Source organism: Eriocheir sinensis, unplaced genomic scaffold (genome assembly GCF_024679095.1).
Source record: "Eriocheir sinensis breed Jianghai 21 unplaced genomic scaffold, ASM2467909v1 Scaffold522, whole genome shotgun sequence".
Taxonomy (NCBI): Eukaryota; Metazoa; Arthropoda; class Malacostraca; order Decapoda; family Varunidae; genus Eriocheir; species Eriocheir sinensis.
Window position 1 is genome coordinate 233132 of NW_026111857.1, and position 24068 is coordinate 257199.

Below are 24068 nucleotides of genomic sequence, written 5' to 3' on the forward strand. Positions count from 1 at the left end.
ATAATCATGATAATAATAATTATAAGAATAATAGTAATCATAATCCTAATAATATTCATAATAATAATAATGATGATGGCATCTTGTCCTTACATCTGTAATATGTAGCAACATTAAAAACATGCAGCGCGCTGAACGTGTCATCAGTACTTTTCAGTATGTGGTTGTACCTGTGTCTCCGTGGTTATGTTCCCTTGTGTGTGCGGGGGAAGGGGGGGTTATGTTCCCTTGTGTGTGCGGGGGAAGGGGGGGTTATGTTCCCTTGTGTGTGCAGGGAAGGGATGTTATGTTCCTTGTGTGTGGGGGAAGGGGGTTATGTTCCCTGTGTGTGCGGGGAAGGGATGTTATGTTCCCTTTGTGTGCAGGGGAAGGGGGTTATGTTCCTTGTGTGTGCGGGGAAGGGGGTTTCCCTTGTGTGCAGGGGAAGGGGGTTATGTTCCCTTGTGTGTGCAGGAAGGGGTTATGTTCCTTGTGTGTGCAGGGGAAGGGGTATGGTCCCTTGTGTGTGCGGGGGAAGGGGGGGTTATGTTCCCTTGTGTGTGCGGGGAAGGGGGGGTTATGTTCCCTTGTGTGTGCGGGGGAAGGGGGGGTTATGTTCCCTTGTGTGTGCAGGGGAAGGGGGGGTTATGTTCCCTTGTGTGTGCGGGGGAAGGGGGGGTTATGTTCCCTTGTGTGTGCGGGGGAAGGGGGGGTTATGTTCCCTTGTGTGTGCGGGGGAAGGGGGGGTTATGTTCCCTTGTGTGCAGAAGGGGGTTATGTTCTTGTGTGTGCAGGGGGAAGGGGTTATGTTCCTTGTGTGTGCAGGGAAGGGGGTTATGTTCCCTTGTGTGTGCAGGGGAAGGGGGTTATGTTCCCTGTGTGTGCAGGGAAGGGGGGTTATGTTCCCTTGTGTGTGCAGGGAAGGGGGTTATGTTCCCTTGTGTGCAGGGAAGGGGGTTATGTTCCTTGTGTGCGGGGGAAGGGGGGGTTATGTTCCCTTGTGTGTGCGGGGGAAGGGGGGGTTATGTTCCCTTGTGTGTGCGGGGGAAGGGGGGCATGCATGCAATCTTGCCTGTTTTTATTGCCTAGTTACATATTTTTAGTAATGAGTCTGGTTCGGTCGGGTTTCTTGATGGGTCCTGATGGTCGGCCCCAGCCCGTTGTGGCGCAGGCAAGTGTTTATGTTGCGCCATCTTGCTTGGCTCATGCTGCCCCCCGGAGCTCATCAATGGCCCAAACCTTTAGAGAGATAATCTAGAGTCCGTGTTGATAGATGGTCTTCTGGACAGCATGTGGGTACCTTTAGGCCACTCGACGGCGGCTGAAAAATCCCAGCTTGTGGCACCGGACGGGGCACGAACCCTCGTCGTCCTGGACGCGGCGCCGTCACGCTAACCACTCAGCCGCTGCCATCCTGGACATTACTGACTAGATTACCTTGAGTTGCTCTAACAAGGTGTTATGTGTTATATAGTCGAGTTGGTTCAGTAACCATGTGACTTAGGTATTTATCCTCGAAAATATCAAGCATTCTGTGTGTGTGTGTGTGTGTGTGTGTGTGTGAGAGAGAGAGAGAGAGAGAGAGAGAGAGAGAGAGAGAGAGAGAGAGAGAGAGAGAGAGAGAGAGAGAGAGAGAGAGAGAGAGAGAGAGAGAGAGAGAGAGAGAGAGAGAGATACACTGCCTCTTTCTTTCCAACAGGACGAGGAGCGTGCGGCGACTCCAATCATTCTTGACGTAAGTACAGAATCAATATTTTCACTTTTGTTAAGTACTGGTTTTATTACTTGGGACTTCAGGTCTCCTGGGCCAAGACCAAGGTACAAGTGTTTGGAGGCTTGCTACATGAAGCAGTACAGTCTGTTCATGCGTGTGGCGAGGACATTGAGATCGCGGAAAAGCTCACGGGTCGTCGCCAAGAACACCTATTTGACAAGGCTTTTATGACCCTGGTGGTAGTTTGACCCTTCTTCTGTACCCTGAGCCTAAAAACACTCATTAGAACCTGATTAATATCCCTCTTTGACCTTTAGAAATAACTGATGTGAGAAGGGAAAGTGTCTTGTAATACCAGCTCACATATCTTGGTGGAGTAGTTCAGAACAACGGTGAGTCTCGCCAGGAAGTCTTGCGGCTGATTGGCCTGGCCCACGGTGTTATGGACTCGCTCAGCGGGAGTGTCTGGCGTTGCTGATACTTGTGTAGAAGGATAAAGCTCCCGATCTTCCGGTCCCTTGTGCTTCCTGTCATTCTCTTAGGCTGTGAGACATGGACACTGAACAGTAACTTGAAGAGGCGGATAGATACCTTCAGTAACAAGTCAATCGCTGGAATGACTTTGGTTGGTATTATAAGACACTTTCGCTTTTCACATCAGCTATTTCTAAAGGTCAAAGAGGGGGTCAGTCGGGTTCTAATGAGTGTTACTACAGGTTAATGGTACAGAATGGGTAGGCGGTGGCCGAAGTGATAGCGTACTGGACCCACATTCGCCGCGTGATGGACGACGCGGGTTCGAATCCTCACGCTACCACTCGGATTTTTCAGTCACCGCCGAGTGGCTTAAAACTACCCACATGCCGTCCTGAAGACCACCCATCAACCCGGACTCTAGAGGAAGCCGTCCAAGCGAATCAAGAACGAGTTCCGGGGGGCAGCATGAGCCAATGCAAGATGGCGCCACTATAAACACTCGCCTGCGCCAGAACGGGCTGGGCCGACCATCAGACCCCACCTGGAAGAAGCCTTGGGCTGACCATCAGGCCCCACCGGGAAGATGCCTACCGAAGCAATAGGCAACAACGTAAAAAAAAAAAAGAAGAAGGGTCAAACTACTACCGGGGTCATAAAACTACTCCTGGAAATGCCCTCAACTCCTACGAAAACCTTGTCAAATATGTGTTCATGGGCGACTAAATGTCTTATAATACGACCCTTTGTGTCCAACCGGCGACTGCTCCGTGACACTGATTCGACATATATTAGCCGCATAGTCCGTCAACGCCAACTCCAGCTATACAGGCATGTGGCACGCTGCCCAGAAGCCGACCTGCTCATCGGGTTGTTTTTGTAAGAGACAACCCTGAGTGGAGTAGGTCAAGGGAACGTTCAGAGTACATGGCTTGAGCAAATCGACAGATCTTTCCAGGAGGTGCCTTGGATGGAAAGGCGGCCTGCAGGAGACTTGAACGGAGGGACCGCGGGACTTGGCGTCGTAGGGAACGCGCCCCCAGGCGTATGCCACCATTTGTTGATTGAATGATCTGTTACTGCGGCAAGGGCTGCCTCTGCTACTTTACTACTACGAACTCTTATTCCTTTGACTGCTGCATCGACAACGTTTTTCCTTTTCTTCTCTATGGTTCTGTTCTTTATTGCTCCTGTTTCTTGGTGTGGCCTGATGGTCGGCTCCAGCCCATTATGGCGCAGGCGAGTGTTTATAGTGGCGCCATCATGCACGGGAGCTTAGGTTCAATGGAGCTGCCTTGTATAGGCCTACCGGCCTCTTACAGACTCCTACGTTCTTATGTACTACTACTACTACTACTATTGCTGCTGCTACTACTACTACTACTACTACTACTACTACTGCTTTTACTGCTATTACTACTACTACTACTACTACTACTACTACTACTACTACTACTACTACTACTACTACTACTACTACTACTACTACTACTACTACTACTACTACTACTACTACTACTACTACTACTACTACTACTACTACTACTACTACTACTACTACTACTACTACTACTACTACTACTACTACTACTACTACTACTACTACTACTGCAACTGCTACTATTACTACAACTACTGCTACTACCACTACTACTAATACCAATACTACTTAGGTAGAGGCTGGTCTGTATTTGAGTCTGGATGAGGAAAGCAGCATCCTCAACCTTCCTGAGCTGTTTTTCTCTCTTTTATTTTCTTTCCCAAATTCCTGTTTGTCTCTTGCTTTGGGTAGCCAGGTAAAACATCCTCTCAGCGGTCCAGCGTCCGTGCTCTACGGCTAGCACTCAGTCCAGTCCCTGGTTTGGGAGGGGCCTACACCCCTTTCTCCTAAAATGTCCCTTTGGTCCTAAAAAAAACGGCGTCAGCCTCGACCCCAATCCCGTATTGCTGGGGCCCGACCGTGCGGCACATTTGGCGAGCCTGCCGTCAATGGCAGGTGGAGGGCAAAGCCTATAGGACCCCTGCATCTTGAAGGAGGAAGGATCCCTTAACTCCTCTCCTTGTTTTCCGAGTGTTTGGGTAAGCGCAGAAGCGGCGCCCGACCGCAGAACCGGCCCCCGGATCAACCTGCAGTTGGACATAGTGGAACTCTGTGGACGAGGAGGCCTGGCAGAGCTGGATGGCTTTATAATGGAGTAAGTGTTGGTCCAAATCGCTCTGGTGCCAGGAACAGCAACAGTTCTCGTCTCCTGCATTTTGTAAGGTCTAGAATGTTGAACATTGCAGGTTCTTAGGACCAGAGACCAGAACTGCAGAGCTGGACTTGATATAGGAATGCCGGAAGGGAAAGATTGACCACATTCCTCCAGATGCCCTTTGGTGGATCCTCTAGTCCTTTTAATTTTACAGCATATTAAGCAGCTTAAAGGAAATAATATTTGAGAAAAAATTCCACTAATCACTGCCCCTATAAAAAGAAGAGTTCAGGAGAGTGGTCAAAAGAAAGGTCAATTTCGGAAGAAGAGGTGTCGAAATACTCGCCTTTTAAAAGCGGTCAAGTCGTAAGCAGGAGGAAATATAGACGAAGGAAGGCTATTCCAGAGTTAAGGGATAAAACACTAAAGATCCTGGTTAAATCTTGCATAAGGGATTTGGGCAGTATAGGGATGAGCTTGAGTAGAAAGTCGAGTGGAGCGGGGCCGCTGGAAGGGGGAAAGCATGCAGTTTGCAAGTTCATAAGAACAGCCAGAATGAAGTTATCGATAGAAGATAGAAAGAGATGCAACACTGCGGCGGAATTTAAGAGATAGAAAACTGTATGAGACGAACAGCCTTAGACTCTACTCTGTGCAAGAGAGCTGTGTGTGTGGAGCCCCCCACACGTGAGATGCATACTTTATACGAGGGCGGACAAGGCCCCTGTACATGGATAGCATGTAAGGGGGGAAAAAGATCTGGCGGAGACGATACAGAACGCCAAACGTCGAGGAAGCTGATTTAGTAAGAGAAGATATAATAATAATAATAATAATAATAATAATAATAATAATAATAATAATAATATACGGTTTATTTAAGGAGAAGCAGCTCGAGAGCTGAAAATATACATATTATATATGGAGATCATTAAAACTACAAACTTAAAAGTAACTTAGGGGTAAAGAGTCTATGTGTTCAGGATTTTCACTATTGTGGGTATTGCACTGTTCTTATACCTGTCAGTACGCGCACGTATGGGGAGCAGCTTGTTGTGGTGTCGGACATTGTGGCGGGGAAGGGGAGCTACCGGGGGGAGCAGGTTCCTGTGTCGTGGGTGGTGGAGGAGTTTGGTGGCAAACTGCTGGAGGAGGTGTTGGTGGCGGGCCAGAAGGGTGGTGAGCTGCAGGGCGGGGAGGGCCTCCTGATGAGGATTTGATACATGCAGGTTTTTCCGAAGTGCTGAGTTCTTTGTAAATTATCATATGCTTGCCGTTGCAACACAAGCTTTATATAAGTTCAAGAGGAATTGCCTTCAGACAATTTTTTTTTTACATCTTCGCCTGTGGCGCCGGTAGGCTTGTTTTTGGAGAGGCCTGATGGTATGGCCCAGCCCGTTGTGGCGCAGGCCAGTGTTTATAGTGGCGCCATCTTGCATTGGCTCATACTGCCCTCCCGGAGCTCATCTTTAATCCTAGAATCTAGAGTCCGGGTTGATAGGTGGTCTTCTGGACAGCATGTGGGTAGTTTTAAGCCACTCGGCGGCGGCTGAAAAATCCCAACTTGGTGGCACCGGGAGGGGATTGAACTCGCGTCGTCCTGAACGCGGCACCGTCACGCTATCCATTCAGCCACCGCCTCCCCATAAATATCTCCAACAATTTTACTTCATTTTTCACACCTCTCCTAGTCCGATGGCAGCACGGCTGCTCCATTCTTCTAAAACTGAACTATTCTTTCAAACCTTATCTAAAAAATCACTCTGGACGATTCAGGGCATATTCCCCTTACTAATCCCCCTCTTCTTTCAAACCTTATCTAAAAAATCACTCTGGACGATTCAGGGCATATTCCCCTTACTAATCCCCCCTCGTCTCATCAACTCCCCTCCTCCTACTGACAGTTTTCTATCTACCGTTACCGTTGATGAAGTTTCAGGCCCCGCTCCACCGCCAGCGCAGCGCTCCGCAGGGCATCAACAATTATGATGTTAGCCTCTATAATAATCCTCGATATGCACTTATTCACAACGTTGTAGTGGGTGAGTCTTAATTGCTTTCACAAATAGCCTAATAATATAATTTTAATAAACTTGGCATCATTATAGTCACTTGGCCATGTTTTGGTTCGCACCAATTACAATATCTTTCCTTTTTACAGAATCACAAATATCGATTATTTCATTTTCCATTTATCTGATATTTTCTTTATAGTATCACAATCTAATGTCCAGCGATTATTTCCAACTCACTGAACATTTAACACTCAATTTATCTTTGATTCTCAAACACCAATCAATAGCCATGATCGGTTTTGTTACGAATTCTCTCAATTTCAGTCTGAAGGACTACACAACACTGGTCATTCGCCGAGTGCTTGATTTCAGGCTTCTTGTACTTCATATAATTTATGCATTCTTTTCAGCCATGGAGCACTCCCCTGATTTATGATCCCCAGCACATTTGAAACATTTTGGGTCTTCTCCATTGTTCTAGGCAGTACAGTTGGCCTCAAGATGGCCGTATCCTTGACAATGATAACATATGATTGCATGGCATCTATCTCTCACAGTGTACACTACTCATTCTACGTAGTTTTATCTGGTCATGTTGCTTGTGGATCAGCTTATTGAAAATCTTCTCAATTTTCCCCTCAACTCCTGGAATCGAGTGTGGGAACTCATTCCTGTTTAACAATGTCTCAATTATCTTATCCCCGGTCTCCTCCTTATGCACATTGCAGATCATGGGCCTTAATTTCCCCACACTTTTTGTGCTAACTTGCTCTACATTTTCTAATTTCTGAGCTGCTTCATTCCTTATACTCTCATCATCAAGGTTCATAACAATGTTACCTCCATTCGTGAATCTTGAATCAGTAATCTGAATGCCTTGTAATGCCTGGGAAACTTCATTTTTCATCTCAGTAGCTTTTTTATCTTGATCAGAAGCCTTCACGACAAGGAGATGCTTCTTGCTCCTCCGTTTTGCTACATCAGCCCAGCTGGCGCCAGCCGACTCTTCTTGTCAGCACAAAGCACTTCCGCCACCTCGCCCAACTTCTCTTTCACACTGAGTGCCCGAGTTTCAACTTCATTTTTCACAACTAATATTTCTCTAGATAATTCTTGATTAAATTGATCCAATTTTTCCACAATGTTGGTTGGTAAAGATGCCTTGTGTAAGCATGGCAAACAAACCCAGTTAATTTTGGGTATACGTAATACCCTGCTTGACCCCTGTCAGATGAGCACACTTCACATTTTTTTTATTTTTATTTTTATTTTTTTTACGTCGCGGCCTATAGCGCCGGTAGGCTTTTTCCCGGTGGGGCCTGATGATCGGCCCAAGGCTTCTTCCCGGTGGGTCCTGATGGTCGGCCCAGCCCGTTCTGGCGCAGGCGAGTGTTTATATGGGCGCCCTTGCATTGGCTCTCATTCTGCCCTCCCGCTCATCTTTCTAGAGTCCGGGGATAGGGGTGGTCTCAGCAGCATGTGTGGGTAGTTTTGCCCACCCTCCCGGCGGCTGAAAATCCCACTTGCCGGGCGCGGCGGGGATTCCGTGAACGTCCTGGACGCGGGTGGTGTTGCTTTCCACCACTCCCTACATGACACCACTTAGGGCACAAACAGCATGCCATCCACTTATTGCATGAATAGTCTTCAAAGACGCAACACACGTCTCTCAGAGTCCTGCTCCTGCTGCTCGCCATTGTCGAATATCAGCAGTTTCAGGAAACAGAACGTTCATCCACTGTCACTCACTACCTCACGTAAAAATTAATCTCTTAAATTCCACTGCAGCGTTGCCTCTTTCTATCTTCTATCGATATATGCATGCTGACTGTTCTTATGAACTTTCTATGCTTGTTATTAATATTCTTAAGAATGATGTTTTCTACTCTCTGGCTACAACCCTGAGAAGGTTTATGGACCTGATGGAGTGCCTCCTATTGTCCTTTAAACTGTGCCTCCGTGCTGACACCCTGCCTAGTCCAACCTTTTCGTCGCCTTTCAAAATCTACCTTACCTTCCTGCTGGAAGTACGCCCACATACAGCCTGTGCCAAAGAAGGGTGACCGTTCCAATCCCTCAAACTACCGTCGTATAGTTTTGGTTTCCTGCCTCTCCTCGGCAACTGAAACAATCCCTAACAGAAAATTTTTCAAGCATCTATCAACCTTTGATCTCGTCTCTGATTACTACTATGGGTTCGGCAAGGTTCGGTCTACGAACTGGTGATCTTGTTTCTAATAACCAGTGTGGGTTCGGCAAGGTTCGGTCTACGAACTGGTGATCTTGTCTCTGATTACCAGTGTGGGTTCGGCAAGGTTCGGTCTACGAGCTGGTGATCTTGTCTCTGATTACCAGTGTGGGTTCGGCAAGGTTCGGTCTACGAACTGGTGATCTTGTCTCTGATTACCAGTGTGGGTTCGGCAAGGTTCGGTCTACGAACTGGTGATCTTGTCTCTGATTACCAGTGTGGGTTCGGCAAGGTTCGGTCTACGAACTGGTGATCTTGTCTCTGATTACCAGTGTGGGTTCGGCAAGGTTCGGTCTATGAACTGGTGATCTTGTTTCTGATTACCAGTGTGGGTTCGGCAAGGTTCGGTCTACGAACTGGTGATCTTTGCTTTCCTAAGTGACTTTGGGTCATCCTCTCTTAGCAGTTTCAGTGAAACTGTTGCTGTTGCCTTAGACATCTCGAAAGCCTTTGTCAGACCCTGGCATAAATCTTTGCTTTCTAAACTACCCTCCTACATATTCTATCCGTCTCTCTGTACTTTTTTCTCTAGTTTCCTTTAAGTCCGATCCATCTCTGCTGTGGTAGACGGTCACTGTTCTTCCCCTAAACCTATCAACAGTGCTGTTTCACAGGGCTCTGTTCTATCTCCCACTTATTCATTTGTTCATTAATGATCTCTTTAAAACAAATTGTTCGATATCCAACCTTCCGGGAAAGACTACTCTGCATCTTTTTTTATATGTTTTGGCCTATGGCGCCGGTAGGCTTTCTTGATGGGGCCTGATGGTCGACCCCAGCTCGTTGTGGAGTAAGAAAGTGTTTACAGTGGTACCATCTTGCTTGTCTCACGCTGCCCCCCGGAGGTCATCCTTGAATAAGCAGAATAACCACTTCTGGTGGAAATAAACTTATTATTATTATTATTATTATTGAGCCTCCCTTTAGAGAGATAATCTAGAGTCCGGGTTCATAGGTGGTCCTCAAGACAGCATGTGGGTAGTCTTAGGCTACTCGGCGATGGCTGAAAACTCCCAGCTGTGGCGGCGGGCAGGACTTGAACCAGCTTCCTCCTGAACGCCGCGCCTTCACGTTGACGGTTAAGCATTCAGCCACCCCTCCCTGACTACTCAACCCCGATTACCCAATATTTTTAACAGAAGACAATTTAAACAGGTATTGCGGACCTTTAGGCTGCAGAACGCTTAACTGAGACCTTGGTATCATATTTGAGCAGGGTAGAGATAACTTGGTGTCCTTCAATGTCGCGAAAACTCAATTTCTCCACCTCTAAATTCGACAATGTTTCAAACACCTATCCCCTATTATCCGATATATCTCAGCTGACATTTTGTTTTACATTGAACCCTTTCGTTCAATCCTCAACTCGCTATCTGAAAATTGCTCATCTCTTACTAAATCAACTTCAACGAGGTTAGGCGTTCTGTATCGTCTCCACCAGTTGTTTTCCCATCCCAGATGCTGTCCATTTACTAAGACTTATTCCTTCCTCTTATGGAGTATGTATCTCATGTGTGTGTGTGTGTGTGTGTGTGTGTGTGTGTGTGTGTGTGTGTGTGTGTGAGAGAGAGAGAGAGAGAGAGAGAGAGAGAGAGAGAGAGAGAGAGAGAGAGAGAGAGAGAGAGAGAGAGAGAGAGAGAGAGAGAGAGAGAGAGAGAGATACACTGCCTCTTTCTTTCCAACAGGACGAGGAGCGTGCGGCGACTCCAATCATTCTTGACGTAAGTACATAATCAATATTTTCACTTTTTTTAAGTGCTGCTTTTATTACTTGGGACTTCAGGTCTCCTGGGCCAAGACCAAGGTACAGGTGTTTGGAGGCTTGCTACATGAAGCAGTACAGTCTGTTCATGCGTATGGCGAGGACAATGAGATCGCGGAAAAGTTCACATATCTTGGTAGAGTAGTTCAGAACAACGGTGAGTCTCGCCAGGAAGTCTTGCGGCTGATCGGCCTGGCCCACGGTGTTATGGACTCGCTCAGCAGAAGTGTATTGCGTTGTCGATACCTGTGTAGAAGGACTAAGATCCGGATCTTTGAGTTCCTTGTGCTTCCTGTCTTTCTCTAAGGCTGTGGGACATGGACACTGAACAGTAACTTGAAGAGGCGGATTGAAGAGGCGGCCTTTGGCAATAAGTGTGTCGCTGGAATGACTGTGTCAAACCAGCGACTACTCCGTGAGATCTATATGACATATATTATCCGCATAGTCCGTTAATTTGAATACCGGTGATACCAGTTCGGAAAACTCAGATACCAGCAGTACCAGTACCGGTACCTGTTGGTGGCGCCAGTTTCGAGTATCACTTCAGTACCAGGGCCCGAATTTACAATTAATCTTAAACCGCTAAGTTTGACTTTAGGGCGAGTTTAACTTTATTCTTCATCTTATCCCTCATAAGTTGATCTTAGCTGACGGGATATTTTAGACGGGCCCAAACCCGTATTAAGGAGCCTAAGTCGAACTTCAGTCGCCAAGATGGCCGAACGTCAACAAGCCCGTCAGCGCCTAGAGAAGACTTTTCAAGAGCGAAGAGACGCTCTGAATACTTTGAGTGACGCAGAACTATTGAAACGCTACGGACTGGATCGTGCAGGAGTACTGTTCGTAACGGATTTGGTGAGAGGGGCCTTGCAAAGCCCTACTTCAAGGAGTTTTGCATTGACACCCGAAATGAAAGTAATTATTACACTGCGTTATTTAGCAACGGGGAAAATGCAGATGTGTAACAGTGATGATCTTGGTCCATCACAGTCATCAGTAAGCAAAGCGATCACCAATACCCTCAAGGCACTTACACAACTAGCCATACTTGTCCAATTCATTCGACTTCCTCGCACCGTCCCTGAAATCCGAGATAAACAACAAGAATTTGTGCAAGTTGCAAACTTCCCTGGCATTGTTGGTGTAATAGATTGCACGCATGTCAGGATACTGGCCCCCAGGGAATATGAAGCAGACCATGTCAACAGGAAGAATTTCCATAGCATAAACACACAATTAGTGTTTGAGGCCAAATATAATAGTCTTAATGTTGTAGCTAATTGGCCTGGGTCCCCTCATGATGCTCGTATTTGGCGTGAGAGTGGCCTCAAACGCATGTTTGAGGATCATCGTATACCACCGGACTCATGTCATCTATTAGGGGACAGTGGCTACCCTTGCAGACGGTATCTGTTGACTCCCTTCCCTCTACTATGTGTAGAGTGTGGCAGTCTCTCCAATTCACTCCCCTTTTCCTCTTGGGAGAAGTGAAAGCGGCAATATTTTCCATGATTACTTCGTCAGAGGGTGGGTGATGCAGGAATGAGGAAGACGAACAGGAACGCGTGTCCGTGTTTACATTCAAGAGAAAAAAAAAAGAATATCACCTTGCGCGGATGATAAACGTAACCTTTATTTTATAAATACTACCTTATTATGCCCATATTTCTGAAGTATATCATCATGTAACATTGATAAAGTACTATTACTGCATATTCAGTCACTGAAGTGTTGCAGTTCTGCAATTTGAAAAATACATCTTTTGCCAGGACAAATTTTCATACTGGATCAGCTGTTGAGTGAAGTTGAACTTATTTTTTCATTTAAGCTCAGCTATAAGTTAAACTCGAGATTCATTGGAACTTTTAAGTTAAAGATTAAGATTAATTGTAAATTCGGGCCCAGTACACTTAGTGCCGCCAGTACCGGTACTTAGATAATCGGCAGTATCCTAACAACGTATGCCTCGATTGGGAAAAGAAGATGAAGTTTACAAAATAAATGATGCTCAACAAAATGTAAGTCCGTGTGGACTGCGAACGTTTAAAAAAATGGATACAAAAACAACAGGATCCATTAAGACACCTCTTTTGGCCGTCACCTGAAGTGGAATCCAATTAAGACATTTCTCATCCCTGCCTAAGGTCGGAAGCTCTAGGCAGTGTTAAGAACTTGTATAATGTAATATATCTTGTAACCTTTTAAAGGATATGACAACAGTAAATGAAAGAAAAGATGATAAGAGTATGCTCAGCTACTCCTTGGCGATATTTGAGACAGAAGAGGACACAGAGTGTGAGGACACAAATGACTTCTTCAGGAAGCATCCCCCCTCGGACCTTGCTGTGTATCAATCAGTCATTGGGGCACACCCGCGGTGCGCGTCGCACCCCGGGTGTGGAAAACTTCCGAGAAAGATGGAGTGAGTGTCGAGTTTTTGCAAATAAAAGCTGGAGAATGGTATAAAAACATCGATTTTTTCTCATAAAATCATCATAAAAGAATCCATAAGACTGGGACATGCAGGCACCAATATACACAGAAAAGGCAACGTTAGGAGAAATCGCCCTACCTGCGGAGGCCGTCACCTTGGCCCTTGTGCCAGTAGTGGGGGGGGTCCCATTACCTCGGGCCAGTATGACATCCAGGTAAACCCGGTGGTGGCTGCGGGAATCATGTTTCTTAAAGGTCCCTCTAAACGAGAAAAATGAGAAAAAAACATCACTCACGCAAACCATTTCATAATATATATCAAAGCATTTGTGATCAGTTTATGCATCATCTATTTTGGGGGGTTTATATTATGGCAAAAATTTGGCCCATCGCTGGTACACGGTAAAGCCACAAATTTGGCCCGTCGCTACACGGTTAACCACTTTTTACATTGCGAGGTTCCCAATTTTTGGGCTCGAAAAGGAGAATAAACAGCTTGGCGGGTTGTGCGCCGACTGCCCAGTCAATTTGAAACCGGGTACGCGGATTCATGGGGAGGCGGTGGCTGAGTCGACTGAGTGATGGCGCCGCGTTCAGCAGGACGTGAGTTCAATCCCCGCCCGGTGCCACCAAGCTGGGATTTTTCAGCCGCCGCCGAGTGGCTTAAAACTACCCACATGCTGTCCAGAAGACCACCTATCAACCCGGACTCTAGATTCTAGGATTAAAGACGAGCTCCGGGAGGGCAGCATGAGCCAATTTAAGATGGCGCCACTATAAACACTCGCCTGCGCCAGAACGGGCTGGGTCGACCATCAGGGCCCACCGGGAAGAGGCCTACCGGCGCAATAGGCCGTGACGTAGAAAAAAAAAATAAGCGTGCTAACCACTAGACCGTCGAAGCGCTTTGAAAGTAAAGAAAGATCTAACATAAGAAATAACCGTCCTATCAGCTTACTCTTAGTTATATATCATTCATATACGAATCACAAACACCACAAAGGAGGGGGAGGCGGTGGCTGAGTGGTTAGAGTGCCGGTCCCGCATTCGCCGCGTCCTGGATGATGTCCCTTCGAATCCGACGCTACCACCTGGGATCTTCCAGTCACCGCCGAGTGGCGTAAGACTACCGACATGCTTTCCTGAAGACCACCCATCAATCCTGACTCTAGAGGAACTGTTCAGGGGAAATAATAGGGGATTCGTGGTGCAGTGGTTAGCACACTCAGCCTACAACCGAGAGAGCCCGGGTTCGATTCCCGGGCGGAGTTGAAAAAATTGGGCGGCTTTTCTGATACCCTATGCCCATGTCCACCCAGCAGTGAATGGGTACCAGGTATTAATCGGGGATTGTGTCCCGTCTCCTAGGATCTGTTCCCTTCTCCTATAAATCCTTCCCCTTCTGTATCTCTCCGGCATATGACAACAGATGTTGCGCCGACTAAACCAAACTTTACAACTTTCAAGGAAATAAAAATGAGCTCTGGGGTCAGCATGAACCAAGATCAGTTGACGCTACTACAGTATGAACACTTGCCTGCGTCCATGGGCTGGAGCCGACACCCAGACCCCTCAAGAAAGCCTACCGGCGCTATAGACCAAGATGTAAAAAAAAAAAAATAATAATAATCAGACAAATCAAATTCCTACTGTCGCGGAGAAGTCTCAGGCCCTGCAGTGGGTTATCCACCAGGGATCACTCTAAGCAGCAGATAAGGCAAAGGAGAAACTTAATGTGCACATATAACCTTTGTGTGGCACTGGATAACCTCACCTACTTATTTCTCTGAACTCCACTTACAGGTGCAGTGGTTAGCGTGCTTAGCTATGAATCTGCGGACCCGGGTTCGTACCCCAGCCCGGACAGAACGCGTTCAACCCACCCAGCTGTTGGGGGCTTCGTGGTGCAGTGGTTAGCACACTCAGCTCACAACCGAGAGAGCCTGGGTTCGATTCCCGGGCGGAGTGGAAAATTTGGGCGGCTTTTCCGATACCCTACGCCCCTGTCCACCCAGCAGTGAATGGGTACCAGGTATTAATTGGGGGTTGTGTCCCGTCTCCTGGGATCTGTCTCCTTCTCCTATAATTCCTTCCCCTCCTGTCTCTCTCCGGCATGTGACCACAGATGTTGCGCCGACTAAACGAAACTTTCCAACTTTTTCCACCCAGCTGTTCATCCTTCATTTCGGGCTGATCGAGAAATGATTACCTGGTCACACCTGGTGAACATAAACTGTGGCAATACAGGGCTTCATACTGGCCCGTGTCCCCGGTAATGAGTTCTTCCTACCTAAGTCTATATATACCAAGTCAAGTCACTCTGCTTCAAACTGCGACCGGTACGCGCAGGAGGCGGTTTTGGGGCGGAGCAGCGGATGACGTCACTTGGAGCCAAAAAAAATACCCGCCAGTTCAGTGGTGACTGTTGGGGCCGTGTGTGCACTCTGGTTGTGCATTCTCCCTTCTTTCACAGCGTGTTCAGGCAAGCCACTGACGAAAAATACGTCTTTATTGTGCGTGACTGTAATTTCAATGCCTACAAACGGCGGTGTGGGGTGTGAGGGAGGGCATGTTGAAGTGACTGATTTAAATTAGTCCGCCTTTCCTCGTTTTCTCTAAATCCCTGTTTCTACATTCTCTATAATTCTCTTATAGTTTGGCTCCAAGTAGTGTCACGCATAAACCACGCCTCGGCCGTGTCTCCTCCCACAAACCTGCGTATGACTTGACTTGGTGTATATAGACATAGCTTCCCACCACAGGCTCAAAGGAAGCGATGGAGTTGAGCACCGCAGCCACGCTCAGCTATAGTGGATGCACCCAGCTTTAACTTCACCTTTATATTGCACTAATGTAAATATATTTTTTCTCTCTATAGGGGAGTGATGACAAAGGACACGATGGACCGGATGGCAAAGCAGAAATGAGAGATCTGGTGAGTCTGAATAAAATTACAATGAATACGTAAGTACTCCGCAATACATAGTTGCATCACTCTTGTCTTCCCGTCAGCTATTCCGAATATTCTTTTATTCTTTCCTCTGTTTTTTTCATTAAGACACGAGACTTCATGGAAACCAATCCTAGTGTTGTGAACGGCCACCAAGTCTTTGAAGGAGACATGGTCTTGACGGAGAGCCAGTGGCGAGCGGTCAGGGAGAGGAAGGCCCTTGCAGACCTCTCAGCGCGCTGGCCTGAACAGGGCGGCTTCCCCACCGTGCCCTACTACCTCGACACTACCGACTGTATGTAAAAATTATGTTTCCATTCACAAACAGACAAAGACGAGCGTACAGGTTAGGGTCGTATTACAAGACATTTCGCCTCCCAAAAACACATATTTGACAAGGCTTTCGTAAGAGTTGTGGGCATTTCCAGGAGTAGTTTTATGACCCTGGTGGTAGTCTGTCCATTGTTATGTATCGTGATCCTCAAGAAACACTCATTAAAACCCGACTGACCCACTCTTTGGCCTTTAGAAATAGATGATGTGAGAAGCGAAAGTGTCTTGTAATGCCGACCGAAGAGTATTTGGCCTACTATCGAGATGTGTTAACATACTCAAAAGAACCTGAACTATAAATCTCGATTGTATACGATAGTTCAGTAACACAACCAGTCTCTTTCTTTATACCATAAAAAAATGTTTGTTTTCGGTTTTCACCTCGGACTCAGCCGTCACTGTGGCTGCCATAAATGCAGCGATTGCTCACTGGGAGCAAAACACCTGCATCAGATTCCAGCTCACGTCCAACCTCGCTCAACGGCACGTCAGGTTTTTTGAAGGGTCTGGATGCTGGTCGTATGTCGGCATGTTGGCCCAGAATAGACAAGACATTTCCATTGGAAGTGGCTGCAAAGAAGTAAGTACACTATGGTAATATTATGTCGTAACACAATAAATTATATAGTTACCATACTGCACTCCCCAATACCGCTCACTCTACACTGGTTCTGCTCCCATGACATACTCTGTTCCCTCAACATTTAAAACTTATGCCACTTGGTTTAACTGTCTTTCCATGCCTCTGCTGATTCCTTGCATTAAACCTTCCCATGAAGTCTTCTCCTAAAACCTTCCTCTATTAAGAAACCATACGAAAGTAAATGAAATTCAGGAGTCGCAGCTGTTTGCACAGAAGATGACAGCACCACAAAAACATTACCATTGATAACTAAATAATAAATAGTAATAATAATAGATGAGATAATGATGAATAACAATAACAAAAATAATGGTAGTTATTATGTGTGTGTGTGTGTGTGTGTGTGTGTGTGTGTGTGTGTGTGTGTGTGTGTGTGTGTGTGTGTGTGTGTGTGTGTAGTAATTTAGTTGCCAGAGGCTTGACAAAGTCTTAATAACATCGTTCTCCTCGACGCGGGTCAGCTCGGCATTGTCGCCCATGAGATCGGCCACGCCATTGGGTTCGTGCACGAGCAGAGTCGCCCCGACCGTGACGACTATGTGGTCATCAATTATGGCAACATCCAAACTGGCAGGGAAAACAACTTCAATAATTACAGCACGTCAGTGGTCAACACCTACGGCATACCATACGACTACTCATCCGACATGCACTACGGCTCTACGGTGAGGGACTTTGCATGAGTATGGTTTCCTTCTTACCATGATGACTATACGCTCCCCTATTGTAAAACGTCTCGTCGTCTTAGGGCCAGTTTTACAGTCCAATACAGCAAGTTTGCGAGCTCCCCTACCAAACGGGGGCTTCGTGGTGCAGTGGTTAGCACACTCGGCTCACAATCGAGAGAGCCCGGGTTCGATTCCCGGGCGGAGTGGAAAAATTTGGGCGGCTTTTCTGATACCCTACGCCCCTGTCCACCCAGCAGTGAATGGGTACCAGGTATTAATCGGGGGTTGTGTCCCGTCTCCTGGGGTCTGTTCCCTTCTATAATTCCTTCCCCCTCCTGTCTCTATCCGGCATATGACCATAGATGTTGCGCCGACTAAACCAAACTTTCCTTTTCCCCAACCAAACACAAAATACGACGAAAATTCCTTGTAGCTCTAGTTGATATAAAAAGGTGGAGGGAATTTTAGGAAACTACACAGGAAATCTCTTAATTAGTATATCATGTAATGAGTAGAAATAGCGGATCATTGTAGTGGATATGGTTTGGTTTGGGCGCTTACAATGACAGAGGGCCAGTTTCACAGTTCCCCATGATGGGTTCGTAAGCTCCCAAACCAATACCAGAGCCTTCGAAATTTCCTTGTATAGTGTCTGGTGTTTATATTTAAGTTCACAAATTTTATGAAACTATACTGGAGAAGTCTTGTGTATTTAGTGTGGCATCGAAGACCTCACCATTTTGGATTGTATGGGATTCTATAGTTTGGTTCGGGCTGTTACGAAGACACTGTGTTGGACTGTGAAATCGGCTCAGAGTGTTGGACTGTCGAACTGGCCCTTAACTCCCCGCAGCAGACTCTCACCTTGACACATTTTTCAGGGCTTCACCAACAACGGCAAGACGACCATCGCCACCGTATATCCCTTGGCGCAGGAGCTCATCGGCCAGCGCACGGGACTCTCTCACAGGGACATACTATTGGCCAACACCATGTACGGCTGCATCAGTGAGTATGATATATGAGTAATTAAGGGGCTACTATTACACTGGGCAAATTTTCCGTCGATCTTCAGTCAAACCACGATTTCCGCTGGCGTGGTTCTCATTTGTTTCTTGTTATTGCTGATGATGATGATGATGGTGAGTAATACCGTCGTCCTTCGGTGAAATCTACCGTAGCTTTGGAAGATCGTGGACACGTCAGAAAACCACGGAAATATGAGAACCACGCCAGCGGAAATCGTGGTATGGTCATGTTTCCTAAAGGCCCTTCCATCTAAGCGAGAAAAATGAGAAAAAATCAACACTCACGCAAACCATTTCATAATATATATCAACGCATTTGTTTATGCATCATCTATTTTTGGGGGTTTATATCATGGCAAAAATGATACACGGTAGAGCCACAAATTTGGCCTGTCGCTGCTACCGGGTTTAAAGAAAGGCGTGTCAGTGGAAGCGACAAACAATGAAACTCTAATGTAAGTAAGTTACGGCACATATACAGTATTTTTTTATCCAGTTTCCCTTATCCAGTTCTTCCCTTAAGTTGTGGCTGCCATTAATATTACTATAATTTACAAAATGAATTGCTTAATCTTCCTGTTGATAAAAAAAAAAGGGGGTTTATATTGAATGTGTTGGAGTTCTAATTTCCACGTACAATTTTTTTTTTCCAGGCAAAAAAACAAGAGAGTTAAGTGTAAGAGCGCTGAGTTGTAGTTTTCAATCTCCTTGGTAACAGAATAAGTTTAATAAAATACTATATGAATTTGTGAAAAATGGTAGTTTCTGATTACTAAATACTTGATGCTCACTTAATGTTCGTTATTTTTCTATGGTATATTGTAAACACGGCCAATTGCTTTTCATCAGTTTTTATTGCCCTGTTCTCTGCAGTAAACGTATCTGAAAGAATAAATTTTAATTTGAGGTTTATGTGTATGATACATCAGTCTTAACCACTTAAATGTGGTTATGCTTTACCATAATTTGATCATTACCTTGAAAGTCTTGTTATGACACACTTGCCATATTTTCCGCGTTACTGCTAAATACAATAACACAAATTGTCCCTAATGTTTGTCAAGGAGGCCTCAGAATTACCCTAAAAACTACGCGCTTCTCGCGCTCCAACCACCCAGCATTTTGAGCTGGGCTAAGACACCATCGCTTCTCACATCAACTATTTCTAAAGGTCAAAGAGGGGATCAATCTGGTTTTCATAAGTGTTTTTTAAGGTTCATGGCACAGAAGGGTCAAACTACCACCAGGGTCATAAAACTACCCCTGGAAAGGCCTACAGCTCCTACGAAAGCCATGTCAAATATGTGAGCTTGGGCGACGAAATGTTTTAAAATACGCCCAATAGCCCCAATGTTTCAAGGTCCTAAATACGCCCCTGGTCTCCAATCATTTACATTCCGCAGCAGTGTTGCCTCTCTGTTTCCTACCGATATTTTCATCCTGACTGCGAGGGGAGGAGGCATGCTATTAAAAAAAATGTCTGTTCAGAGCATGAAGTCGGTTCAAGGTGTGGCAGATTCCTGAATTCCCATGAGTGCGGCAATGCCAGTTCGACCGCCAATTATCCGATTAGCACCGTCTCCCTACTTACCCACCCACAACCCACCTGTTTATCTCTCTCTCTCCCTCTCGACCCGGGGGAGGGACCTAAGGGGACACGCCGACCGCCACCACCACCACCAAAACGTGGCAATATGGGAAAAAATCGTTGCCACATGTCATAGAATTTATACAATTCGTTGTTATAATCCTAAACATCGACACTCATTGTACTATGTAGCTTCCTTTACTATATACAGAATATATAAAATATCACAAATAGCACAGGGATGGGAAATAAGAGAAAGACGCATGTACGAAGATTGATTTGGCAGGATGGCTAGAGGTAAGCGACGATACCAGCTCCACCCTGAACCGACTTCATGCTCTGAACAGACTATAACTGCATGCCTCCTCCCCTCCGCGGCCTCACACAACTTTGAACTCTTGCTCACCCCTATCCGAGCCAAATCCCTTATGCAAGTGTTAACCAGCATTTTCATTCCTTCGTCCCTCTCTTTGATAATGTCTGGAACAGCCTTCCTTGGTCTGTATTTCCTCCTGTCTGTGACTTGAACTCCTTCCTATACTGAAAAATGAGCACGTTTGCTTACTCGGACTTATTGTAGGAATTGATCTTTTTTACAAATAATGTTTATATCGCTCCTATTTTAACACTCGCCAGGCTTCAACCACCATTACTTTTTCGAACCGTTTCCATCGGCGAAGTATCCATGCACTTACCATGCGGTTTGAATTGGATGATGAAAAAATCCCATCGCGATAGGAAACAAACATGTATGCATATGGTAAGGTACTAGTATTAAATAATTTGACCGTCGACACCAACTAAAATGATCAACAATTTTCATTTTTTATAGATAAGTGGCTTGCTGCTTGCGGAGTGAACGCCGACCTCTGCCAGAACGGCGGGTTTTATGGAAAAAGCTGCGCTTGTGTGTGTCCCTCGGGCACCTCAGGGCCAACTGTCAGACAGTGACAGGAGACTACTACGGTGATTGGCCGCCGCTTTGCACACCTTGTCTCTGGAGCTCTCAGAATACTTGTTTTCTTTGTTCCTCTGTAGTGAGGAAGCACCTTACGATAGCTTGGCTCTTGGGATAGAAGAGGATAACAGTTCAACCTTCAATTACAGTGTAGTCCAAGAATTCCTCATTAAATCATATCTATTGCTCAGCGAACCATTTTGAAAAATTGGAATGATCCAGTGACTATATAATCGTTCTTTTTCTAGTGGATTATGCAAAATCCGGCTGTTTTGGCATAACTGTTGACACCAAACCTCGTCTTCCACAGACGACTTGACGAATCCCTGCACTGAGAAAGTAACTCAGGAAGGCCTCCTCACCTCGCCGGGCTATCCAAGCAACTACCCAAATAGTGAGTGAAAGATTTACATAGATTTACATATAAAATCAGACCACACAGACCCCATGGTCCAGACTAGGTGGCCTGTCCCTAAACCTAAGTGCTTCTACATTAGTCAGATGGCTCCTAAACGTTGCATTTCCTTTCTAGTTGACATTAAGTTGAAGGAAGTGACGATCGAGCTTGTTTTTTAAAGGAGTCAATCGTGTTTCACTGAATCACTGAAGGTGGGAGCTTATTCCATTCTCGCACTACAACGTTGGTGAAGAAAAGAAGAAGAAGAGAGAGAGAGAGAGAGAGAGAGAGAGAGAGAGATTTGTTTGTGTGTGTGTGTGTCTTGTACTGAAGCCAGACACAGTGTGGGTGGGCGGGCTCCCTTTGTGTGGTGTTGTCTGTTCACCCTCTGTTCCGTTCTCCCTGCCCCGGCAGTCCAGTGCGTCAAGTGGATTGCAGCTCCCGTGTGCCACGTGCCCCGAGTGACCTTCTCAGACTTTTACCTGTACGAAAAGAATCCCTACTGCGGCTCGACTACAGAGACGTGCTGCTACTTTGATGGTCTGGAGATCAGAACCGACAACTTGTACAACGGTGAAGTGTGAGTATACAAAGACCCTGCTCGCTCTGGCTTTTTTTTTTTTTTTTTTGTACGTGTACGCCTGTAGCGCCGGTAGGCTCTCTTGAGGGGCCTGGATGGAAGTCGGCCTCAGCTCGTCATGGCGCAGGGCAAGTTTTTACAGTGGCGCCATCTTCTCTTGGCTCATGCTGCCCCCCGGAACTCGTTCTTGATTCACTTGGACGGTTTCCTCTAGAGTCCGGGTTGATGGGTGGTATTCAGGACAGCATGTGGGTAGTTTTAAGCCACTCGGCGGTGACTGAAAAATCCGAGGTGGTAGCGTGGGGATTCGAACCCGCGTCGTCCTCCACGCGGTGAATGTGGGCCCAGCACGCTACCACTTAGCCTTCGCCTACCTGCCCCGTGACGGCGAGCAAGGCTGCCACTGTTACTCTTACAAGGCGTATTCACTTCTAATTATTACGTAACAAGTTTAGTTTGTGATATTCCTTTGTGCCACTAAACTTGCACGATGGTGACCGTGACCACTCAAGTTCTTCCAATCCTCGGCAGGTATTGTGGCACGGACATCACTGCAGGCCAGACCTTCACCGGAACCGGTCAAGAGATGATTTTATACTTCAGGGCGATAAGTAATAATCTTCGCAGGGGATGGTCTGCCCAACTCACCTTTGTGCCGCAACCGGGATGCACGTAAGTGACAAAAAAGAGGGAGGGGAGAGTCTCAGGACCAGCGAAGAGTAGAATCACCCTTCTGCGTTGTACATTCATCAGCCTGTGTTTATTCGTAGATCGCAAATATTTTACGTCCTAACGATTCCTTTATTTTTGTTTCTCTTCAGAATCACCAATGCAGAAAACCCCATCATCACCACCACCACAGCAACAACCACCATTACAGAACTCACCACCACAGCAACAACCACCATTACAGAACCTACCACCACCACCACCACAGCAACAACCACCACTACGGAACCCACCACCACCACTACAGAACCCACCACCACCACCACTACAGAACCCACCACCACCACCACCACAGCAACAACCACCACTACGGAACCCACCACCACCACTACAGAACCCACCACCACCACCACCACTACAGAACCCACCACCACCACCACCACCACAGCAACAACCACCATTACGGAACCCACCACCACCACTACAGAACCCACCACCACCACTACAGAACCCACCACCACCACTACAGAATCCACCACCACCACTACAGAACCCACCACCACCACCACCACTACAGAACCCACCACCACCACCACTACAGAACCCACCACCACCACTACAGAAACCACCACCACCACCACCACCACTACAGAACCCACCACCACCACCACTACAGAACCCACCACCACCACCACTACAGAACCCACCACCACCACTACAGAATCCACCACCACCACTACAGATCCCACCACCACCACCACCACTACAGAACCCACCACCACCACTACAGAACCCACCACCACCACAGCAACAACCACCACTACAGAACCCACCACCACCACCACTACAGAACCCACCACCACCACTACAGAACCCACCACCACCACTACAGAACCCATCACCACCACTACAGAACCAACCACCACAACCACCACAGCAACAACCACCACTACAGAACCCACCACCACCACCACCACAGCAACAACCACCACTACAGAACTCACCACCACAGCAACAACCACCACTACAGAACCCACCACCACCACCACAGAATCCACCACCACCACTACAGAACCCACCACCACCACTACAGAACCCACCACCACCACTACAGAACCCACCACCACCACTACAGAACCCACCACCACAACCACCACCACCACTACAGAACCCACCACCACCACTACAGAACCCTCCACCACCACTACAGAACCCACCACCACCACTACAGAACCCTCCACCACCACTACAGAACCCTCCACCACCACTACAGAACCCACCACCACCACTACAGAACCCACCACCACCACTACAGAACCCTCCACCACCACTACAGAACCCACCACCACCACTACAGAACCCACCACCACCACCACTACAGAACCCACCACCACCACTACAGAACCCACCACCACCACTACAGAACCCACC

General features: G+C 46.8%; 2 long non-coding RNA genes across 2 annotated transcripts; both read left to right on the top strand.

Annotated features, from left to right (window-relative positions):
- Positions 1-1676: 1676 nt before the first annotated feature.
- LOC126992926 (uncharacterized) lies at positions 1677-16673 on the top strand. Its single transcript, XR_007747166.1, has 5 exons — positions 1677-1714; positions 10311-10346; positions 15702-15758; positions 15882-16068; positions 16499-16673. It is a non-coding gene; the product is annotated as an uncharacterized LOC126992926 (long non-coding RNA).
- Positions 16674-17216: 543 nt separating this feature from the next.
- LOC126992927 (uncharacterized) lies at positions 17217-20948 on the top strand. The gene is made up of 3 exons (XR_007747167.1): positions 17217-17414; positions 18299-18425; positions 20866-20948. It is a non-coding gene; the product is annotated as an uncharacterized LOC126992927 (long non-coding RNA).
- The last annotated feature ends 3120 nt before the right edge of the window (positions 20949-24068 follow it).